General features: G+C 37.4%; 1 long non-coding RNA gene across 2 annotated transcripts in view; it reads right to left on the bottom strand.

The window, feature by feature from the left end:
• The window catches only part of LOC139668880 (uncharacterized), a 95741-nt gene that overhangs the window by 32157 nt on the left and 37985 nt on the right, over positions 1–25599 (bottom strand). For both annotated transcript variants that reach the window (XR_011697132.1, XR_011697134.1), the window contains one exon: positions 13899–14020. This is a non-coding gene — a long non-coding RNA (uncharacterized lncRNA). The remainder of the gene's footprint in view (positions 1–13898; positions 14021–25599) is intronic.

Raw genomic sequence — 25599 nt, 5'->3', positions numbered from 1 at the left:
TTTTCATTCATTAAAGACCTGAGGTTCAAGAACAGTTTCCCCACAGGAACAGAGAAGAGGAAAACCTAACAACTTTCACATGGATTTTGCAACACATATGTCAGAGATTAGGAGATCGGATATTTCACAATGCAATAGACTAGTGTGCATAACACAGGAATCACCATTCTTTCTACATCTCCCATGAGAGTCACCATTTACAATAATAATTTCAGAAGCTATGAAAGGAAAACTGATAAAGCATTATATAAGTAGCTTATAACTAGATCTCTATGTACATAGGCAGAAAACAACTGAAGGTAAAATCATTTGCTGTGTGGGACTGAGCAGCAAGTCTCAGTAGAGGAATAATCCTTGTAGTATAATTTTCTGAAGCAAAGGAAATCTAAGTAGTCAAGTGCTATTTAATAAAAGCATTTAGAAGCATGGCTGATTGACAGTATGGTAAATGGCTTGAGCTCCGTCATGACACAGCTTTTTGCTAGAGCAAAAACTGTCAGGTATTATGTAAAAGTTTCTCCTCTGCTCAAGGATTCCAGCAATATAAGAACAAGTAGAATAAAATTTGAGCTAAAAGCTATTGTGAAAACTTTAACTTTCACTGGTAAAGCACCCAAAGTCCTCAGCTGTCTTACTGACAAAGGGTAATCTATGTGAAAGTGTACACTGCAGCTGTGAACCCAGAATCCAAAGCACATTTTCTCATAAAAAGAGAGTTCTGGTGAGGGGTGAATGGGATGAGGTACTGACACCTGGAGATATTTCTGCTCATCTCCCAAGCACAATGCATTGGGCAAAGATTTTTGGCTAATGCTAACAAAGGGAAATAAGTAAATCTCTCTGTCTTTTATTCTGCTGGGGTTTCCTCATAATTTTCCCCTGGCTCAGGCTTTCCAGGTTCACCAGGCCAGTGCTGTAGCATATTTTTCTAGTATCATTTAGAATGAATCCTTTATTTCCATACAAAGTGCCAAATGAAGTTTCTGAAGCGGGAACACCTTTTCTCCAAGGAACAGTGCTACATCTCCCATCTCTTTTCAAAGAGGCAGACAAGTATTCATCAGATGATAACATATCGTGACTATCCAGATGACACATACTCAGTCCAATAACCTAGAGTGACACCTTCTCTTTTTCATTATTTTCTAGCACATCTGTTTCTCTAACAGAATGGCTTATAATACCGAATTCTTGACAAAACAGGAAAAACTGGATATAAAGAGGAAAAAGGTACCAGAGGCATGTACTGCGAGTGTGCATGCCCCTTATGGGGTTTGGCGCATGAGCAGTGACCACCTCAGAAGTTCAGAAGTTGCACTTTACTTTTATTTGGTTCTTTGAAAGAGGATAGTGACAATTTTAATGCAATTACTTTTGTCTTCATGTCACATTAGTACATAAAATCCAAATGATAGAATGGTTTGGGTTGGAAGGGACCTTAAAGACCATCTAGTTTCAAACCCTCAGCTGTGGGCAAGGACACCTCCCCCTAAACCAAGCTGCTCAAAGCCCTGTCCAACCTGACCTTGAATACCATGTTTGTTCAACTCCCCACACTACTATGAGAATCCCCACACAGTGCTTTTTAGTATCCTTAACAGCATAAGTGCAAGAGGAAAAATATTTATATCACTCTGAGCTGGTACAAGATAACCCAAGATAAACAAGAGAAAAAACTAACATTTTATCATGTTTCAGATACACAGTACAGGAAACAATACCCTAGAGAATCGTGGTTTAAAAGCATATACAGATAGATGTTCACAGATATGCAGTGGCCTTTCATTGATAATGCATGACATCCTATATAATAAGAAAAACAATTTGAAACTTTATCTTTTTCTTTGTACAGACACCCTTGAGAAAGGAGCCTATGGTGGTATAAAAAGGACCATATTGACCCCTTTTTGCTTTTGGCAGTTGTGCTGGCAATAACTGTCTCTTTTTATTAATATTGTTTTTATCTAGAGCCATAATGACCATCCTACATAGGTGAAATGAAAGACATTTATTTTGTGTCTAACACCTCACTGGGAGAAAAAAAATTCAATGTATTGCACTAATTTGCTAAATAACTTTTTGCTGTGGAAGAGTAACAGCCCTGGAGGGCCAGACATCTCACCTGACCTGCTCAGAAACTAATTGTAAAATCACTATGCCTGAGAGGTGGGATCTCACCACTGAGCATGCTGCAGTCTGCAGTGCTCTGTGCTAACATGATCAGCAATGATGACATCGATTATGGAGAAGTTCCTTGAGAACAATCTAAGTCTTTCTTATAGCATTAATCAGCGTTTGCCTGAAAAGTAACAGAAACTATGGAGCAGCACTGACAAGCCCAAGCAAGCTGACAGATGATACACCTGCCTCTGTGAGCTCACTCTGTTGAGACCAGAGCTGAGGCATTATCATCTCCAGGCACCAGCAGCAATGAATTGAACAGAGCTTAAAACCCAGTTCCTTTCCAGTCACTCTTCCCTAGAGGAACAGAGAAATTTATCGGATATTTTCAAGCAGAGATTCCTATCCAAGGCATGTAAAGAAAAGAGAGATATTTCTTCCCCTAGCCAGAGATCTATGGAAGAAAACATCAGTTTCCTATGGGACCTGAGGATGTGTCTGTAGTGCAGCTACCATTTGGTATAACCAGAATAACCTACATCACTTTCTCACGTAACTGCCAGCACCAGACACAGCTCTGTGTTTCTCAATGCAGGTTATAAAACCCATCTGGGAAACTTAACACACACTTGAAGAGGTTTAGCACCCTGCATTAAATTTTATATTGCTATAATGATGCTGTTAATGCTAATTTAAAGATATCTCAAGTCTTGTCTGAAGGACAACTGTCCCAGTCTCACCTGAAGGAATAATCTGAAGTAGCAGCACTCAAAATCTAACCTTGGCTTCATGACTACCAATGTGACTAGGGACTGCTCTGAGTTTCCTTGTGCTTTTTCAGAGAGGCATGGTAAGTCAGTGCCTGTCTTGCAGATGGACTGGTTTATCTCAGAAGCAGTGAAGTGGGTGAGTTAAAGAGGGAGCTAAGAGAGGCTTATAAATCAGCAGCTCCCTAAGCCTGCTGTGTGAAATAAATGCAAGCGAAACACCTCCAAACCAGACAATTAAACACATTAATAAATGCTACTGGTACAATCAAATACATTATTCTTTATTTCTTAGGAAACCCAACTCTGCTTATGAGAAAAACCTGCAAAAATTCAGTTAAGTTGATGCATACTCAGATCTTACATCTTATACTGGAATGCTATTATTTGCACCTGAAATACCAGAAAACAGTGTGTTTTCTATCTTCATCCAGGATATAAATCCTAAGAAGAGTGAATTTTTTTGAGGTCTGGTCTTTCAAATCAATATATTCAGGCTTTGTCCTTCATATTTTTGCCCACTCCTAAATATTTTGGTTTATTTTATCTTCACTTTCAATCAAAGACTCAAATTATATATTTTCTCCCTTCTGGCTGGATACCAAGATGAATGCTAGGATAAAATATGTAGGTCCTTTTATAGCTTGCAGAATTTGTTCCTTCACCTATTTATCACAGCAATATCACTTCTATAAATTATTACTACTAAATGATAAAGAACTCCAAACAGTATTTTTCAGAACTATTTGTGCCTAACATAACATGTCACTTCTATCACCTTATACAAAAAATAAAGAGTAGTATGCTTTTATCTGTTCTCAGTCATTCAGCCATCTGACTTTCCTTACAAAGTAAAGTCTTCCTATTGCTATGGGCAGCTGCAGATAATTTTTAGCTGGGATGGAAACACTGTCCAATAATTTTTGTCATCTTTCACCTATAATTTACAATCTAATATACACAAAGTAAGAAAACATATACAGAAACTCGTCAAAGATGATTACAAAAGAAGTAGATTTAAAATAGCTTGAAAGAGTTTACAACTAGCAACATGCTTATCTGTATAGAAAACAGTCATTGAGAATCAAGGAATCACATGCAAGAAAGTCAGCAAGTTGTGGAATTGTGGAAGCCCAAAATTAATTCTTGTTCTAGAAAGCACCAGGTACCAAAATACTTGTTTTTGTGGCCTCTGCTTTGAAACTCCTTGTCCAGAGCTTAGAACTACTCAGTGCAACCAGGACTTAAATCTTACTGATCTGTCTATTAGCCTCACAACAGCATAAGTTAATGCACAGCAAACATGAAAGTGTTTTCTTTGCCTACCTGTTGCTAATACCGTATAGGGAATTCCACTATGGAGTTTCCTCTCTTTCCAATAAAGCTCAAAAAGATCATCACTTTTCCTATCTAATTCAAACTCTGCACCTCAGGGTGCCAGTTTCCAAAGTATCCCAGAATAAAAGGAAGGATTTATTCCAATGATCTATGTCTCAAATTTTTAGAAAGTAACCAAAGTAAATTATAATCTTATCAAAAATTTTAATCAAGTTGCCATTGCAGAGAGGTTTGAAATTCAATACTATCTAAAATTTTAAAACAACTTTATTGCCCTAGTGCTTACAATGAGCATCTCCATTCTTATTGCTACAGTGGGCATTTCAGTGGGATTTGACTTGGTTGCAGTGGAGAAAGAAATAAAGTTGTTTAGAGCTAAATATGTGATAGGAACAAAAGCAGCAAAGCAACAGTTTGTTAGGGTGCTGGAAGACTTAGCAGGAGAACCCATTTATTAGAAGTCATAGGAGAGGTGACTATACTGAGGGGGACAAAACAAAAGTGCCAGTATGCCACTCACAAGGGCAGCAGCGATGCAATAGAGATGTCATATAGTAGTGACTGGCAACCAAAGTGGAAATCAGGCAGGTATGCTGGCAAATAATAATACAGGGTAAAAATTGTCATGTCATGACTAAAAATTTATAAAGAAATTATTCCATTTGGATAGAAACATATATGATATTTTGAATTGGCAACATAAGATTTTAATTAAATTATAGGTGTTTGACTCTAGTTGTTTTTTATTACACTATAAAACATCCTATTAAAAAACAAGACTTTTTTCCTGATGTATATCTGTCCAAACAAATATGCTTCTACAGCAGCATGGAAAATTTACATCAAGATGTTTCTCTTTGTTCTTGAAGAGACTGTAAATTTTCTTTAGTAGCCTATAAATTTTTGTTGTATAGATTATATGCATAAAAAAGCATCTAGGTTGGTGCATAAGAAATAAATTTCAGATAGATAGAGAAGGAATTAAGCTACTATTACTTGCCTCTTCTCATGTCAAAGATACCAACCAGTTACTATCCCCATGCTCCATGTAGGGTGAGTAATGTACAAAAGGCTAAACAGGCTGACTGTAAATACAGAGAATACACCAGAGACTGAATTTAAAGGCAGGACTGTTTTGGCTCTTTGCCCAGTTTTTTAAAACCTGGACTGTCTTGCCATCAACGCATATATTTCCATACTGCCCAAAGTGAAAACTCATGGGTTTTGCTGCATTAGCAACCTAATCTCCCCAACCTCTCACTTGTGATCTGAACCCCGTTAATTAAGATTCAAGAGGACAACAGTGGCTGCTGCTTGGGGTCACTGGGCAGCCTCACACCAAACTCTGGTGCTCTGAAGAGGAATCTTTGGTCAGATGATCTGCTCATTAGGGAGTCTGTGTGTGCTGCCAGACCATGGGTCATGGCTTTTCACAACCTTTCTCTGAAATGAGGCAAGAAAACTTAGGCAAACTGCTGATGGGTTCTGCCCTTTGAAGAGGGAGAATGGGGGTGTGTATGTTTTGTGTCAGACCTGCATGCTTACACCCCGCAGGGAGAACTTCTGTCCCTGTCAATTACTTCACTCTTATTTGTGTTTCAACTGGTTAGGACCTGAAATTTTTCACCCCCATACACAGGAAAAACAGGATCTTCCTAAAACCAGCTCTCTGTGTGCTTACACAGAAAGGAGGCTCTGTATGCCAAAATAAATATGATTATAACTCTTGCCATTGTGAAAGAAATTACTCAAAAGAGAGATCAATAGAAATTTGTTACAAATGCACAGTAGAATGATTTTTAAATGAGGAGAAGATTTATAGAGAGGTAAAGCAATGAAAAACAAATATAAAATGAGAAATATTAAAGTACCTTTATTACATGGAAGGAAGGTCTGACATTAAGGATTTTCTCTAAATATTTGTGAGCTGTGTAGTGGCTAACATTATAACACCAAAATGACAGTTAAAGTTTTATATTAGCACATCAGCAAGCAGAGGCAGTGTATAAGTGTGATTGTTAGGATGTTTGAGGATATTTAGAGGCTGACTGAGGTAGCAACACAGCTCAATGTACTCAGCAAGACATTCTGCTATACAAAAATTGTAAGTAATAACAAAATTTAAACCCAGACTAGTACAAAACAGGGCTTGCCCTCCTTCATCTTTGAGGCCAGTCTGGTTAGGAAAAGGCCATGATTTAGCATCCAATCACCCATTTCAAGTAATATTGGTAATATCATACCTACTTGGCTTATCAAATGATAGCTCTCTGCTTGGTGACCTTATATGTTGAAGATTAAGACAAAGTGAATATAGTCTCTGGCAGAAATTGCAAAAATCAGCTTCCCTTCTCCTTTCTCACATTCCATATGTAAGCAATAATCAGTTTCACAGCATATAACAATTTAGAATAGTATTTTACAGAAACTTGATTAAAATGACACAAGTTGGGAGGAGGGAGAAGAGGAGAGCAAAATGAATTTGCAAATGCCAGAAGAAGACTCATTAACTTTGGTGGGTTTTTTAGGAAGTGGCTTTTTAATGCATCCAGCCACTTCTTTTGATGTCTAGTGCATCCAGCAGCTTTGGTCACTACAACTGATAAGTACTGAGAGAGAGTAAGAGCTCCCATCCAGGGCACACCCTGAATTTTGTGTCTAAAAAAAACCAAGTGACAGAAGGCAAGAAAGAAAAGAAGATAGGGAAAGAGGGAAACTTCCTGGACAAACATTTCATCTAATATGAAGTTAATATATGCCTAGGGCTTTAAGTCAGACAAGGAACCTGAGAAATTCTTCAGTGTTGATTGATTCATATTGTTGGAGGTTTTTTAATTGAACAGCAAATCATTATCTGAAGCTCTTCAGTGACATTCTCCATATTAACACCTCAACATTAAAAAAATTCTTATGCTTTAAGTTTTCTTCCATAATTCTTCGTTAGTCGAGGATTGCATCAAAAAAACCCAGTTTCAGACACTAATGACAGTACACAGTGACAGAAGTGATGCCTAGGGAAGGATGGGGCAGGAGGAAGAGCATGGTATCTGCAAACAGATTAAGATGGAGCCAGCAGCTTCCCACCTCTTAGTTTTCCCATTGCTTTGGAAAGCACCACCTCTTGCCACCCTCCAAGCCATCTTTGCTATCTTGGCTCTGGAAAGGGTTACAAATTCATGTGGGATGCCCAAGCCTGTGGTGTGGTTGGGGAATTGCTACCTGAAGGGAAAGGGAAAGCAGGAGGAATAGATGAAAGCCATGAAGGTGACACTGCAGGTTACTATCTCCAGGAGCAGCAACAGACTGCCTTTAAGAAAAGCAGGAGTCCTACCTGAGTGTCTCCTCATCCTTCTCTATTTCTGCCACAAAGAACAGGGAAAGGAAGAAGATACACATTTCTTACAAGGCAAACATTATGTGACAAGAAAAAAAGCTACTCTCCATAGCATCCATTATTTTTATTTTTCACATTTTCTCAGTGTTTGTCTTGGTCAACAGTTTGGGTCTGTATGCATTTGCTCCACCAAACCACTTGACTTGTTTAGGAGTATATTGGAAAGCTCTCACTCTTCAGAGAAGTCAGATCAGAATAAGGACCAGTCTTTCCACTTAGTGAAAGACAGGTTTTTTCCCCTCAGGCATTGCCTAGTTCCTTCTCATGCCACACACTTTTCTCTATCATTTTCCTTTTCCAGAAACTAAGTACTGTCTCTAGACATCACGAAGAAACAGCAATGGGTGACACTAGATTGCTGCAGGGGCACCATGGGAACCTGAGTAAATCAACACATTGATGTTTTTTCTCTTTCTTTGTGTACTGATGAAAATTTTCAGAAATAATTTCTGGTTTCAATTAAAACAAAAAACAAACCAACAAACAACAACAAAACCCACCAGGGCAGTCCACCTAAATTATTTGTCTATCTTATTTAGGTTGAACTGGTTTACATTTCAGCCAAAACTTACAAATTTTGAGGCTCTAAATTTCTTTTATGGAAATGAAGCATATTTCAAAAATTTAGAATAATGGATAATTATCTTTTTTGTTCATAAACCATAGTAATAATAAATAGAAAAAAACATTGAAGATATAATGAAGGCTGATATACACAAAGATATAATCCCCGGCTCAAGAATATCCTAAGCTGCAGAGCACAAGAAAATGAGGACAATACCAAGGAAAATAATTTTTCTCTGTTCTCACAAAATTCCCTATATATCTTCTGCAGGCCAGTTTTGGAGTCGAGATACCACAGTGAGTGGATCTCTGTTCTGATCCAGTACAACCCTCTTATCTTCCTAAAACACATAAAAAATGTGATAAAATCTGACTTTACCAAAACTCGCAAGGGCTATAGTTAGTGATTAACTAAATATTGGGTCTTACCGACCAGGACTGGGTTGGATTGCTATATTTGTACTGCAGCCAGCTTGTCCATATATGTTCCAGTTGCTGGTCAATAAAGCTTTGTGAAAAGCAGCAAAACTGGGAGGGGATGCCAAGCACAGCAGCAAGGAGACCAATCACACATGTCCTTTTGCACTCACGGGGAGGCCTGGCACAACACATGAGGCTCCAACGCTCTGTTTACTAAACTCAGGCTCTGCATAACCTTACAGAGGGTCACCAGGGAGCCTTATGTACACACAGCCTTGGTATTTCAAACAAGCTGAAAGTTTGGTTTGCCCTTCAATCTGCCATCTTCTGTAAATAAATGTTGTAAGACCTGGCCATCTTGAGCTTCTAACTTACTTGTCATAAAGCAGACATTTATATCTGCCATAAATGCTCTTACCCCCATACAGAAATGTCACACATGTGTCCTACATGGATATATGAATACACACCTCTTGTGGCTGGCAGAGACTTAGTAATGTGACACTAAGATGAAAATGAATGAGCTTTCCCCTCCTTCTAAAGGAGCAGCTTTTTAATGCAAACACCTAGACTTGCCTACAATTGAACCTTAGTAGAAGTCTCCACCCTTCCTCCTGCTTCCCCTAGACTTTTTTTCAGCAGCATCTAGAAAAGGTTTAATGTTTCATATCCCTCTGAGCTACTGGGGAAAAAAAAAACAACAAACCCTTCTATCAGAGTAATTAAGTTGCACATTTCATTTTCAGAATTCCATCTTCAGTTTCAGTAATAAAGAAGCTGCTGAACTTACATCTGTTTCTGAAGACTAGCCAAACTGAAGAAATTGAAGTAGATTTTAAAAAGTTCAGAGGTTCCATAAAAGTGCAAATAATAAAAGTACAGGGGAAAGATGCTTTTAAACTTCATAGGAAAATTTTAAAAAATATTTGTTTTGCAAAAATGTAAAAAAAAAAAAAAGAAAAAGGAAAAGCCATTGCAATAAGAAATGCACCTTTTGTCTTTATTGGACTGTCACTGAAGCCCTTAGGCCAGTGCAGACACAAAGAGATTTGTGATTTCCTGCATCTCATAAGAAATGTGAGGGGGAAAAAAAACCCCAAACTGTCCAAATTTAGAATTCTTTCTGTGCAGCTAATTATCAACTTTGGAATTATATTCAGATTTTATGGAAAATTAAAAATGGCTGTATTCTCTTTTTTATCCCTTACCTCCATTTCTATCAGCCATACTGTTACAATAGGACATCTGCTCTTTCTTCTGAAATTGCGCTGCTATACTGGCTCATGGTCTGCTTTGGTGCAGCACACTAAAAAGTTCATATCACATTATGCCTTGAATCTACAAGGGAGCTACAGTAAGAAAAGTGTGAGATTCCTTTAAAAATATATTGTGTGTTAAATAACAACAGTCAAGGGCAAATTTCATCTTAAGTGTTATTATTTCACATTAAACTGTTATGCATGCTCTCTAGTTTCAGTGTACAGTTTAATTGTATGCCCAGCCCTGCCTTGACCTCAGAGACCTTCTTGACAATGTGAGCAAGAATTCATACCCAATACTCACTTTTTTGTCCAAATGCCTCATGAGCTTATCCTGGATACATCATGCAAACCTCTATAAACAAATATTTTTGCCTCGTATGTGCACACAGACATTAGATATTCCTGAAAAAGAAATAATTCTGTGCATGTATTTGTAACCACTACTCCATGCATTTGCATGTACATACGTGCACACATGCAACTGCATGTCAGCTTATTGGACATCAATATTTAATACACTTCAATCTCTAACAAATTGATGTTATGATATTGTTATCCTTATGACCATTGTGATGTTTCTGACAGCACCAGCAAGGATCACTTTGACATTGCACTCATACTTGATTCTCCCTGCCCTACATCCCAATGGCCCTGCCCTCCACCTCTGATGGATATTATGTTCTCAGCTTTAGTCCACATGCATTCAAACTAGACTCAGGGTATAGAGATGCATGCGATTCACAGTAACATCCACATTACTTTCAGTGGCAGAGTGAAGAAGTACAGTGAAATCCAGGCAAACAGTTTAGGCTGACATAATCTCAGCTACTCCTCATTTCTGAAGCTAGGATGACCCTGGCCTGCCTCAAATCTCTGTAGAGCCAACAGACATTAAGGCAATTCACTTTTTAATTAGACCATTAATTCCTCTTGGCTTTACTGTTATTAAGTCACCCAATAGACATTGACCCTTTCAGAATATAGTTCCTATTCTCCACATCTGGACAGCACAGTGGGATCATGTCTTCATTCAGCATCCAGCTGCCAAGACTGACTAACCTCTCACTCATCTTCAACTTATCCCTGATTGGAGCTCCAGCCTCAGCACCAACATGTAATACAATTCCCAGAGTTATGAATACAGTTTGCTGACTTCTCTAAGATGTCTCAATGTGTCTGGAACTGTTTATCCTCTGCAATGAGAGCTGCTGAGAGAACAGACCCAGGTGCCGAGAGGCTCTTGTCCTTCAGAAGGTACAGTCAGCAGAAGGGCAGCTTTGAAGTCCGGGCTTTTCAAATGAGAGATCAAACCATATCAGAAATCTAATGATCTTAGGAAAGAGACCTGACAGGCCATTTAGGAATGTCAATAAAATGTCCAGGGAAACAAACATTATTTTTGTTGATTTCATTAATCTTAGCCCAATTTTTTTTGAGCCAGCACAATTCAGAATGGCAAGTACTTTATAAATATGACAGCATAATAAGAAAATTGCCACTCAGGCTTAGAAAATGAGCCTTTTCCATTTTCTGACATTCATTTATCCAGGGGAAATCATGCAATATCTGAAATTATGTAGGCCTTATCTTGAAAAAAGTCTTATTGAATCATAGAAGCAGTCAATACAGTTTTAACCTTTGAAGAAACACTTTCTTTTCAAAGGGGTCACATTGCCTTTTGCAAGGATAATTCTTGTAGTGACCCATAAAAACATTTTAAAGGGTTCTTTTTTATTACAATATCTAATGTCCTCTAAAATTATCTCACTCTTTCCTATAGTAGCTCAAAGAACTGGCTCAAAGAACAGCATTTCACAAAAATGCTATGGCAGCAAACAATTAGTGATACTATGTGCAAGTTATCACCTGCTTTTAACAGATCAAAAGCTGACAAACTATTCCTATTTGATAGCATAATAGCAGATAACTCCTTTGAACAATTCTAGAATATAGATACTTTGTTTTGCCTCCTTGCATTATATAATATTTCCAAACTTTTATTTTAATTAAGTTACCTAAAAAAGAAAGCAATGCCTAGATAGAAAAGGTAATTCAAAACCAGAAAATGCATATGATGTTTAGACCAGCAATATGTGTTTAAGACGCATCAGCTAAAGATGAGAATGGGCTATCTTGACTATTCTTCTGCGAATACAGTTTTGCTTCTCATTAACTACTTGCCTGTTCTAATTCAAGGCTATGCAAGCTACTTCACTTGGAGCAATCTGTAACCTTCAGAATTGCTGTTGGGAATTTCTTGCAGATATTTGTTATTAGTTTACTTTTGCCAAGATTTAGTCTATTGTTTCTATTTAAGCTTCTCCCTCTACTCTTTTATGTTGTTGTTGTAAACTATGAATGTATGTAAATGTATGTATGTATGTATGTATGTATGTAAACTACAGCTATTTAGACAGTAATCATTCACACAGATTTGAGCAAGCACAAAGTAATTCAAACTAGTGAGAATTTCTTAAACACTATAAAAATCAGTATAAGTTGCCTCAGAATACCAGAGCGGATTGATTTATTAATCACAAACACAATACCTCATGAAGCAATCCCAGTTTTCTTCTTAAACCATTTGCAAGTGGTTGTGATTATTGTAGATCTATTTGTGAGCTCTGTGACAAATTCAAATACAGATTTCAATCTACTGGTCAGCCACAAAATTATTTACTGTTATTTATTTTTCATTTAAAATTGTGATTGGTGGCTTGTATCACACATCATTTATGCACTCAGAGAAATAACGGTGTAGGGTATGCTAAGAAACAGTCAACAGAAAACGTTCCTCGTGTACAAGTCAGTAAATGAAAACTCACTCAGGTGAAAATATATGAAGTTTCTCATCAGTAAACCTCTGATGATGCCAACACCGAGTAACAGGGACACATAACCAGCAGCAGACTGTGCTTTATCAGTCTGTGGACAAAATGTTCTCAAGACCTTATTACTAATGCTGCAGAAATACAGAGGACTCTCTAAACTCGTCAAATCCTTTATTATAATGTAAAATAATGTAAAGCTATTCTTTATTTCTGTGAGGAAAACAATGAAAAGGGCATATTTTAATGTATCAAAAGAAAAGTATCAACTACAGCATAGAGTTTATGAAGAGAACATTTGAATCAAGTGGATGCAGTTCATTAAACCACAAAAACCAATATTCTGAAATGAGGTTGATCATTTGGTAGGACATCATCAATGAGAACAGAATAATCTCCAAGAGTAATAGCATGATTTAGACGTTGTCTTGGTAAACTAGAGGGCTTACCCTACAATCACAGCTATTATTCTACATCACAAACAGTTCATGCTAGCTGTAAAATCAAACTAGCACTGCTATGGCAGTGAACTAACTGCTTGTGAGCTGTAGGCACCACAAGGGGCTTGCTGTGCTAAATGAGGCAGACATTTTGTATCCCTCCCTGTTTCTCTACATGTGGGGATACCAGCTTCGACTATCACTCCATTCCAACTGCAGGAGTCAATACACCTGCCTGCATTTTTATAGGCTGTATACCAGTGAAATTTCTTTCTTGCATTTTTTTTCTCTTTAACCAAAGTCAAAACATAGAGATTAAGTCCTTTCTTAGGAAATCGAGAATTATGCAAAGTTTAATGCTAATGGGAAAATATTTACATGGTCTCTGTCAATTCTAATAACCTCCTGTATTTTGACACAGCTAAACTTTTGAATTGCAATGATGGCCTAGAAGGTTTTTGTTCTACAGCCTTTTACAGAAAGTTGGGGGAAAAAAAAGAGAAAAAGACATTGAGCAGCTATTCTGTCATCACATCAGCTCCTCAGGAGTCTGCCCCCCTCCCATCTCCTAACTTCAGGTCTTCCTCTGCAGATATATCTACCAACAAAAATCAAAAATGCATAAGCACACCATCGGTGCTGGTAGGTACCAGGTTAAATAGGATGACCTCCTTCAAAGTTATGACTAAGCTGTCAGTACAAGTCTACATTAAGTCTAATTGTCTTCTGTGACCTTCGTATGTATTAAATGCTGCTACTGTTACCTTCTTTGCCAGCTGTAAAAGTGGGTGCAATGCAGCAATCTGCAGGTTTTGAGCACCCATAAGTTGTGTCAGACAGACTTCTCAGCGACGGCAAGTACCAGTTCAGCTATTTTCACTCACACCTAGAAGATAAAAAAGTATCTGAAAGTCACAGCATGCAGTTAGGAAAAACAGGCTTGTGACACTGAGGACTCAATTCAGAAAAGGCAGAATTTGAGTCTTCTTGAGTAACAGACAGTACAATGGCTCATGAAATAATCTCAGGAACAATTCATTATAAATTTAGACCTGGAGCTACTGATTGTTGCTGAACTAAGCATGAGCCACCTGCTATTGATAAATCAATTAAACCCAAGCTGACTGAGTGCTTTAAATATTTTTAAAGTATATATGAATAACTTAGGTCATGTTTCAACTCCACACCTTACAGAAATGTGTTCAAAGCACTCACCTGGCAAGTCCTAGGAAACTGAAGGGTGTTGGAAGAAAACAATGGATTTAATGAAACTGAATTTCTTACCATGAAAGTGCCTGATGCTCTTCTTATCTGTCCTCTTGCCTTCCTATGCTGCTTTCCTTAGGACTGCTAATTCCATCAGTTCTGTGTGTCTCCTTTATATTAAAACTGATCCCTCTGGATTTAACTCTGTCTACTCTTTTTCTATTACCTTCCCTCCTCATCATTAATCCCCTTCTTCAATTCTCCTCTCAACTCCCCATATTTTGATCCTTCTGTAAAACCAGGTCAGCTCTGCTGTCCATGTCCACCAGGGCTTGGCATACATTTTGCAATTGCTGGCTACTCAGCACATGTGCAGCCAACCAGCAGAGCTGACCCTGTGTCCTGGAGCAGTGGAGATGATGCCAGACTAGGGACAATTGACCCCTTGCTGACTATTGACTCATAAGGCACCACAAGCTCCCTAATCCACAGCCCTAGTCTGAGAAACATTGATCTCATCTCCAGCTGTGGCCAATGCCAGTTGCTTCAGGGGAACAAAACACTCTGTATGGGTAAATATGACAGAATTTGCTGTGATCAGGTGGACAAAACCTACATCTAAAAGAAGATTACATGACACTTGTGAAAACAAGGTCTAAAATTTCACTCTGCCTGGAAATATACTTCACCAATATCAGGTTTGGAAAAAACTCCTTTCTTGTGGAGGAAATATAAGAGAAAAGCTTCACAACACTGCTACCACAAACATATTTGTAAAGACAAGGATTTTGTTAATTTCTTTTGAGTTACAGCTTATACTGGATTTTCATTTGAGCTACAAATTTCTCATCAATTACTGACTATGCTTCTACCACACTTTTCCTATCACATTGTTTGTTTCCTTTATAAAGTAAAAGAAGATAATATCTCTTACTTGTTTTAGAGGTCTAAGCCACAAGAATTAAAAAACAGTCTTCTCTCATAAAGGTTTTCTCCTACCTCTTATCACCTCCATACCTTCTAAAATTCTTATTTGTAAAAATGAGTCTACCAGAGCAAACATGGTATAACTAGCAATGAAAGATGATGTGTTACTATCACTTGTATTCTCTGCACTACCCTTTACACAAAATCATCCTTTATATTTTGTTTTGGGCCACTTCTGATTTGTCCTCAGAGACATGCAGGATAAACAATTGATCAAATTTTACCATATTGAAAATTAATCTTTTCATCTTCATTTTTCTTTAATTTGTGATCCATGGTAGCACTTTGGTGAGTAGCTTTTTAACAACTTCATGAGACACTATATCAAAGGTCTTTGAAAGTCCAAATAAATTCTTTATATTAATCTCCAAGGCTGAGGAGGAGTTAAACCTCAGCATTGTAAAAACAAAGGCACTTCTTTAAGAATCTAATTTTCATAAGAAAATTACATATAATGCTTCAAATGATATTTAAAAAAAATGTATTTTCAACTTCATTCCCATACATTAAATTCCTAAAGGTAACTGAGTGATATCCTGTGAACTGATACTGATAGATTACTATACTTTTCCATTTTCTTTAGTAGTACTTTTAACATACTGTTAACTTTTCACACATAATCTCTATCAGAGAAGTGTTCTTTGCTTCTTTATCTAAAATAACAGAAGACAACATTCCTAATTTTTCCAGAAAAGGTTATTTTTTTTGTATAGAACACCAACTATCAACTCTGCCAGATGCCACAGATCAGATCAAGGAAGAATTAGTTGTTTAGGCTTAGATGAACTCTTGTATCACCAGTGACTCTCTTCATCTCTGCTTTTTTTTCCTCCAGCAATATTGTAAATATTGTAGATTTTACAGAAGAATTCTTCTTTTCCTACTCAGACTCATGGTCCTTAATAAATGTTAAAGTGAACAGAAGAGTAAATTCTGTTAGATGTTCTGTATTTCAGCCTTATTTCATTAGTTGAAACAACTATTAGAGACTGATGCTTATATCTCAAGCTCTCTTCAACATTTCCAGAAAGACACTCCATAGATTTTTGTCTCAAAGAGCTGAGTTTATTTTCTTCTGTTATTTATGCTCCTGTCTCTGAGACAAATGAACAAATGAGTCGCAAAACTAAATTCATTAAATGAAATTAATAGACAAATGAAAAAGAAAAAACTTCTATTGAAAAGAAATAACTTATCAACACCATGATCATTTAAACTTTGGCAGACCATCTGAGATGTATTTGTAGCCAGAAGGAAAAATGGAACAAAATAAAAATTAACCAGTCTGCTGCTAGCAGAAAACAGTGAAATTAATTTGCAAGATGTGTTAGCACTGAAAATCAAGTCACTCTGACAAAACAACCACTGCCTTTTGTGATAGTACAGTTATTGTGGTGACAAGAACTCTTGCAAAAACTTACCAAAATCTGCACTCAAGTTTTCAGTCCCTGCTTTAAGCTGATATGGGTCTGCAAATACATTCATATCTAAAATCTAACTAAATAAAGTTCTTAAAAGTTTTGAAATCAAGTAAAAAAATAACCTCCAGGAGTTAACTAGCTGCTTGTACTTGGACAATTAGAAAGAAACAAAAATGAATCCTTCAGAGTATCCATAATCTAGTGGGTTTATCAGCAGTTGTGCTACCAGTAATTTTAGTTATTTCTTTCAATGCAACACGAGCTCTCAAGCATTGCAATAGTTGCATTTCTTATCATCACTGGGGTTTGCCATGTTTTATCTCCCTACCTAGTGCACACTTTCCCTGGGATGTCTCCTCCTCATCTATGAGCACTGCTTAAAAATTCAACACGACACTCCCTGTCACTCTTACTGATGCTGCTGCAGGCTGCATCACTGGGTCTTCACTTCTACCAGACATGCACTGAGTAACACAGTGACAGCAGACTTGTGAGTCCTGCTTTCTTATTCACTCCTTTGGGAGCAATCTGTATGTGTTGTGCAATATCCCTCCAACCAAGTGAAAACATTGTATTTCAAAGCAATTTTTCTAACCCATCTTCCCAATTTAGGTGGTAGATGCTCCATCCCTGGAAACATTCAAGGTCAGGTTGGACAGAGCTCTGAACAACCTGATCCAGTTGAATATGTTCCTCATCATTGCAGTGAGGTTGGAGCGGGTTGAAGTAGGTGACCCTTAAGGGTCCCTTCCAATCTAAACCATTCTGTGATTCTAATTACAACACACTGGAAATTATCCCTTAAATCTTCCACTGAGTTCCAGTGTTTCAGTAAATCAAACCAGTAATTCCACTGGATGTCTGAGTTGTGTTTTATCATGCTTCTCTCTTGCTTTCCTATTCTACCAGCAGATCATGCTCTCAGATGCCCTTGAGAACTCTGAACTTCCTGCCCAGAAGCAACTTCAACACTGAATTCCTTAATCAATATGTATGCATATATCCTTTTTTTATCTAAATCATTGTCCAAATTCCGTCTTTGCTATTTTGCCTATAAAAAAGTCAAATAATTAATGATGGCTTGAGGCACAAATAGGCCATCTACTATCTTATGACATCAGTTAAACAGTGAAGATGTGTCTTATCTCCAAATAAATTTATTTTCTTCTTTGTCTCTCTTTTCAGGTCACATCTTTCCTTAAATTGTGCTTCTTTATACATCACTTAGCACAGTGAGGGTCCAAGTCTTGGCTGCGGCCCCTGCACAACAAACATTAAAAGAATTCAGTAATAAAGTCACACGTTCTTGATGCTGATGCAGATAATAATGTCTTTAGAAGAGGAAATTTCATTACATAACATGACAAAAGTGATCAGCTGAAACCGTACTCCTGTCACTTGCATACATCGCAATATTAACTGTGCTCTTAAAAGTTATGCTCATTGAATCAAAGGACTAAAGTCCTGAATATTGGGCCATATTATAGGCACACAAATATGTGAGCACATAGTTAAAGGATAAGTTTCCTTATTAAAATACAATTGATCATACAAAGAGTTTCAAAAGTTCTTGCAATAGAAGAAATCATTTAGAGGACTGAGGCTCTGGGTAAGTCTCCCAACTGGCCAGCATGGCCACTCACTGTGTTCACAGCCCTGTTGAGTTGGCCATGTCCTGGTGCTGGAGAGGCATGCCCCCAGGGGGTGGGGTATCTCTGCCCAGGGTCAGCCTCCTGCTCTTAGCCATCTGTTCCTGTCACACATGGTCACTGCCTCATTCCTTAAGGCAAGGCTGTGCACATGTATGTCAGGTCCAAGGTCAGGCCATGCACTAGTCACTGCGAAGCAACAGAGGGAGCAGGATCTGCACTTACTCCACTCACCTCTCTCAGAAGCCTTTGCACTGAGCTTGAGACATGCTCCCAGTGCTTGCTCACTCTGGCATCATGGATCTTGCGAAAGTGGCTGAACAAATCCAGACACAGACTGGACTTCATTTTGCACTCAAATAGAAGAGACAGAAACCTCTAAGAGCAACTCAACCCTTGGGGAACTCTTCCATGACCATCCCACACACACTACTCACAGCATGCTCCTAATAGATGTATTTGAACACTGCCAAGCTGAGGAAGGCATTGACCCACATCTCCCCCTTCCAGGGATTAAAGATTTTATGTAGAATAGTACCACTACTCTTTCTTCTTAATGACTACATTTTTAAATGAAATATCCACAGCTTCTGCTCTTCCTCCTGTCCCTGGGCATCCAGGTGAGCTAAGAGCAATTAGCAACTCTGCCAAGGCTATCTGAACAGCACAGACCACAAATTCCCATGAATCCTGAAATCCTTACACATGAGACTGTTATAGCAGAGGTAGTTTCAGTCATGTGCACATCATTTACCATTCTCCAATTCCCAGCTGACACTCACTCTTCTACCACTGATTAGTGTATGTGTATAGGGGATAGATAAAGCAAAACAAAACCATTAGAAAGTCTGAGCTATTAGCTAAAATCTAGTTGACTATTTCAGACTTTGTTTTTCCTTTAAGTAACTGAAGAACCTTAGTCGTTTTTACTCTATTTCATTTGAAAATGCACAGACATGGGTTTTGTCTTTGAATTTAACTAGTAACATTATTATTATTTCTTTTAAAGCTAATATTTATAAGAGGACAATAATTGGACATCATTATCATCATCATCTTCTTCTGTCACTGAGGCTCTACCTGACTTAAGCTTTGCTCTGCGCAACAAGGCTTTACACAAAAGCCTAACCACAGAAACACAACTGAGTGATCATCTTCCTCAAAGGACATCAGAGACATCACCTTTTTCAGGAGCCAATGTTGATGCTTTATAATATAGCCCAGCTACAGAAAAGCAAGTTTGCTGGGGCATTGCAGCTGAAGAGAGGAATCTTCGTGATGCATCTGTAACAGTCAGCATCTGTTGTCAGTACAGACATTAATGTTTTAACTGCTGAGTTGTAAACATCAGCCAACCCCTACCGAAAATTGAAGCTGCAGAAAATGGCCATAACTGACAGTAAAGTTACTTTGCCTGTTTTCTGCCCAGTTGTCTAACTTTTATTATGGCATAAAAGAGAAATTACTTGATTCCACCAATGCAATGCACATGCTTTACTGGAGCTCCTTTCTGCCTCAGGCACAGCACAAATTTAGCTGAATTATTCTCATGAGAGCTATGGAAGAGATTATCCCTATGATGAAAAAAAAAGAGGAGGGGATTGGGGGTTGGAGGGAACCAGCCAACAAGCAGCCTAACCTTGCATTATCCATCTGTGCAGTCACTCAGCTGTTTGCCATGAACTGTGTCCTGAGAGCAAACCTTCACTGCTGCTGTTAGTAATGCTGCTCTCATTCTCTCAGCACTGATGGGCACTGCAATCATTATAGAAAGATTGTTCTATCTTCTTTATTTTAAGCATCAGCCTTCCAGCCTTTTCACATTTCCATGGAGAAGCCTTTCAATTTGAGGTCAGATGAGATACTGCTGCTAAGATAATCTGACAGAAACACTCAGATACTAAACATCTGAGTTACACCTGGGGGAGATATTAAAATACACAAAATACAGAAATGAACTGTACTTGTTGACCCACTGCACTTCAGAAAAAAAATAATTTGATTTTTCTTTTTTAAATAAGAAATTGTTAGCTTCAAATCAGCAAAGTCCAAGATCTTTAAAAGTTTGTATTACAAATGCTTATATTCAGTTCTCTTACACACAACTGTTCAATGAGCATCATTGAAACATTTCCAGGAATAGAGGTTGATTACTCAGTGAAATGACAGAAGGTATGCATAAAAAATAAAGACCCATGATGCATTTAAAAGAATTGGGAGGCTCAGTTTTGAAATGGTTTATGTTACTTATAAGTGACAAAACCTCAAGAAAATTTTACAGGTCACCCTAGGTGCCAATAAGCCATGCCCCAAGACACCAACACCTTTTGCATCTCTCCACCTATATTGCTGCATTTCCTTAGTGCCACAGGTCTAAGAGAGACTCAGAAGAAAATTTAATTTTAACTCCTAAAATAGAATCTAACTCAAGCCAAGTTCTGGAAGTTAACTCTTGCTGGGAATCTCACCTACATGATGATCTTCTAGCCCAGATAGGTTTGGAGCACTAGGCAAAAGTGAGTTTATACCACTATTAAAATTTTCCCTCCTGTGATAAATGTTGCAGTCTATTTTAAGTGATTTCCTGTGGTTCAGTTCATTATTGAAGTTCAGGATTGCATCAAACATCCCAACCACAGCATTGTTAATGGTCTTGTCTTACCAAAGGTGCTGGAAGCTGCACTAGGAGTGTACTGGTAAATCTGGCAGAGAAGAATTTGTGGGCAGAGAGGCACAAGTCAAATGTATAATGACAATTAAGATGAGCACATAAATACAACATTCCATTCATATGCTATACATACAACCAGATGCTTTGAGATTAAGATCAGCTCCTCATACCATTCCATTGTCTACAACTCAGATACTCCAAGAAGGAACTGTAACCAACAATGAACGGGGGAACATAAATTAGGATACTCCAGACAGAAAAAGAAAAACCTTTGCCTGTGCCTGGAAGAGATTTATGCAGAAAAGACAACTAGAGAAAGGCAGAAACCTTTTCCAAGTGCTACAAGATTCCTCTGAGAGACAGACAGACAGCAAGGGATTACCGAGTGCCCTCCTAGAAGGAAAGCATATGACTCATGAGTCAGTCTCTCAGGAAGCAACCTTGACCTGTGTGGTGGCCAGCAATGGGAAAATCAGCCTGTACTGACTCTCATCCAAACTTTATGTGGGATGATGCTTCAGCACTTGGCCTCGTTATTGCACACTTTGAAAACATAGAGCCTATATCCCTTACATGTATGTTTATATTAAAAATAATCCGACCTGCCATAATTCTCATTTGTGCCTAACCATTGTAGTCAGACTGGAAGCTATTGGTAACTTTCTCTACAGAAAATATTTATTACCAAATTCAAACACTTTGTTTCATATGGACAGATGAAGAGCTATATTACAAAGTACAACATTTTATGTGGGTATATGACTTATTGAATTATCAAAAGGGCTATGTCTCATAACACAGAACATTTAAAGGCCATCACTTTGATATTATTTTTCACTCATGCAGTGGAAATAATGCTAACAGGCCATTGTTGACCTGAAGTTTGATCATTCCTACACATAAAAACAGGAATTACAACAAATTTAATGTACTGCTATATTTCATCTTGCCACTTTCTGTGAGTTTTATGACCACAGTTTTCAATTAATTTTTTCCTCTTCCAGTGATCACCGTAGGAAAAGACAAGAGGGGAAACTAATTAAAGCTTTGTCAGGCCCAGTCACATTTAATAACAGTGGGTTCAGATATTGCTTTGTAAATCAAACAAAACCCAGCAGTTTGAGCCCTAGACTTCCTACTCTGCAAATAGACCCTCTAACTGATAAACCCCTAGGATCACAGGGAGTTCAATAGAGACGTAGGATATAGCTGACCATAACAGACACGATACAGGCAACAGAAACATGGACTTAAGAGGGAAAAAAAAAAAGTGAGTGTCCCAAAATGGTGAAGAAACTCTCTTCCAACACTCCTGTGGAACACTCAAATACTATATGTAACAACATGAAACATAAAATAATGTAGACTGAATAAATATATTTAGGTTGGTGTCACTCTCTATTACCACAGACAAAAGAGGTGCTTGCATAACAGTCATTTTTCAAAAGGGTGTTGCTTCACAGGGAATAAGAGCGAAATGTCCAAGTTAGATTTTGAGATAAAATACTAGGATATCTGTTAGTTTATGTTGTCTGTGATTTCCCTGCATTTTCCCACTGAGGGCAGGTTATACCATAAGAGAACAATTTTAACAGCCTTGGCTTGTCTTTTAGGCAATCCAAAACCCTGGCTTACAATTACAGTCTTGAAGTAGTGATAACCCTAAAGTAAACAAGATCTAGTCAGTAATGCCTACTGAGTGCCTTAAGAAATACATAGACTCTGTGTGTGAGATTCCTCTCATCTCATTTTTGTAAACTAAAACCTAGGCATATGGTTGACACTAATGGTCCCTCTATAATTTAGAAAGTGGAATGTAGGTCTGTTCCCAAGAGTGATTAATTTAATCAGAAAATACATGGGATATATATCCCACTGAAATGTCTGACCTTTCTCCACTGACTACAAAAAAACCCTCAAGACAACATCTGCACAGTTAATGCTAAAAAAGAATCGTTTCATCTCCAAACATTCCAATGACCAATGGCAAATGAGGAAAAAAAACCTTATCTTCCTTGTCTATGGAGTCCACAGTTACAGGTATGACAATTCTGAAATATGATGTTCTCTGAATAAAAGATTTCCCAGCAGCCCGTTTCCAATATTTTTCTTATTTTGCCAAGTTTTTATAAACCACAACTACTAAGAGGTGAACGTAGGCCAAATAGATATAGCAGTATGACATTTTATATGCCTTTTTTCAAAAAGAAAACCAAATGGTTTTATTCACAATTTATGCAAATTGGAAGGAGGTTTAAATGAGAAATGGAACTGAAAAAGAAGGCACTCTTATAGAATAGCATGGGCATCCACAGAAGGAATCAAAAGTTATTGGCATAACTCTTTGAAAAAAAATAGGTCTAAAGAAAAGGTAGGAGGAATTACAGAGCAACTTCAAGGAGATGAATGACAGTTTATTGCATTTGCACTCATTTCCTAAGATAGCTCTAAGCCCTCAAAGACTAAAACTCCTACTAGGTGCCTTTAGAGCCTTCTTCATTATGGGTAATCTATAACCTCAAGGGATGCAGCTTTGTGAATAGTCTTAATACAGCATTTTAACCAAAAGATATATACTTTCTGCACAAATTTTTATTCCTGGGTGAGGAAGCAGGTTTGCAGGTCTTCATTTTCTAAGTTTCATAGTTTAAAAATGTAAAAGGGTCTGGCGTCCAATTTAATACAGGCTGAAATATTTACTCATAAATATCTTCAGTACCTGCTTATTCCTTCTTTACCACACAAGGTAATAGGAATGAGACAGAGAAAATTTTTACTTGCTGTGATTAAAGCTGAATTATATTGTATTCTAGTATTATGTTTTCCTGTCACTTACTGCATAGTCTTTGGATTTTGGTAGAGAATGCCTGAATTTCTTTTTCCTTCTATTTTCATCTGAAAAGTCATTGAACTATTTATTAGAAAAGCCATTTCAAAAACAACATTTGTAAATCCATAGCTTTCAGATATGCATGCAGTGAAGAATATGCATTACTTGCACAAAAGGACACAAAACCAGTCCAAGTCAACATGATGAAAAGTTGTCCTCTTTAATGGAGTTCATATAAATACATAAATACATCAGAGTAAACCAGGCTTTTGAATAGACTGTTGCTTTCAGTATTGGCCAGTGCTGAGTGTTTCCAGAGGGGAAAAAAAACCTAAGCAAAATGAGACCAATTATGAAACAGTATGTCACTGAATTACATTTTTTCCAAAAAACCCTTAGTCTATGCCCTGAAGCATAAAGAAGATAATCCCCATGATTTTTTTCTAACATGAGCTTAGTTCTTTTAGATGCTTACTCACAGAAGCAATTAATCTTCTTGGATTACAGTTACTATTTCAATATTCAATATTCAGTGACAATCAACTGCTCAGACTGGGCTACATCTAGGGTTTAAAGTGCATTTCCTAAGGCTCTCAGGGAAGTGTACTGTTACTCAGCATGCAAGAATTCATCATTTTAGTCCTAAAGCATCCCTTATGAACAAAAGCAGAACTAGTCTTAAAAAGTATTTTGTGGAACAGGAACTCTCTTATTTGATCTAGAACTCTAGGCAAGCATGAGACTAAACCATCTTGAAAAAGAAGTGACAGCAAAAACTAATCCTCACACACTTAAACATATACATATACAAAGACATTTTATTTATAGGCTAAAAGTTAAAAGTTACAATACATCATAGAGAAACAAAGTATATTTGTATTTATGGAAGAATCACCAGGACCACTATCACAATATGTAAATGACACCCCAGGAGAACAAAATTTCTTTCACTCAGTGTGCCTCTGAAAAGTATCACTTACACATATTTGATTAGATAAATTGCCTGCAATTGAACTCCTTTGGATGATCTTTTACATCTAATTCTAATCCTAACAGGTCTGTGTCACCATAGCTTTTGCAGCTATAAATCTTACTAATGACAACACCTCTACAGCTTTTTTTTTCATATCCCAAGCACTGTAAAATTGTCAGATCAGTTCATGAACAAATGACAGGCTATTGTTCTTCCTTGCATTCATGAACACCTCATTAACACAAATTTAATGCCCATACCATTTTAGTGGCTTTGATTAGGTACAGAAATCTCGCTACTCTAAGGGAAAAAAGTGTACCATCACTTTACAGAACATATGTTAATATTTGCAAAAATCCAATTATTACTTTTTAAAGGAAAACTAGAAAAAACCTAGCAGCTTCATTAAAAGAAATTCTTTCCAGCCAGTCTTGAAGGATAAATACTTTTGTTTTGAAGAATACATGAATTATTTATTTCATTCAAAACAGAGCAGTACATTAATCCAGGTTCTCTACCTTCTACCCAGATTCAACTGACTGTAGGCTATAAAAATACTCAAGGGAAGTTAGTTTCATTTGGATTAGCACACATATTTAGTGTATAATAACTGACAATACAGAAAGATCTCACACTGGGACTGAGAGAATGCCTTTTAATAAAAGAGATCTGGATTGCAATGAAGCCATGAGACTTTCTAGTCAATGGTGTATGAAATACAATTTAAA

Source organism: Pithys albifrons, chromosome 2 (assembly GCF_047495875.1).
Source record: "Pithys albifrons albifrons isolate INPA30051 chromosome 2, PitAlb_v1, whole genome shotgun sequence".
In the NCBI taxonomy this organism is placed as follows: Eukaryota; Metazoa; Chordata; class Aves; order Passeriformes; family Thamnophilidae; genus Pithys; species Pithys albifrons.
The sequence above is the reverse complement of the archived record's forward strand: the minus strand, read 5'-3'. Positions and strand labels throughout refer to the sequence as shown.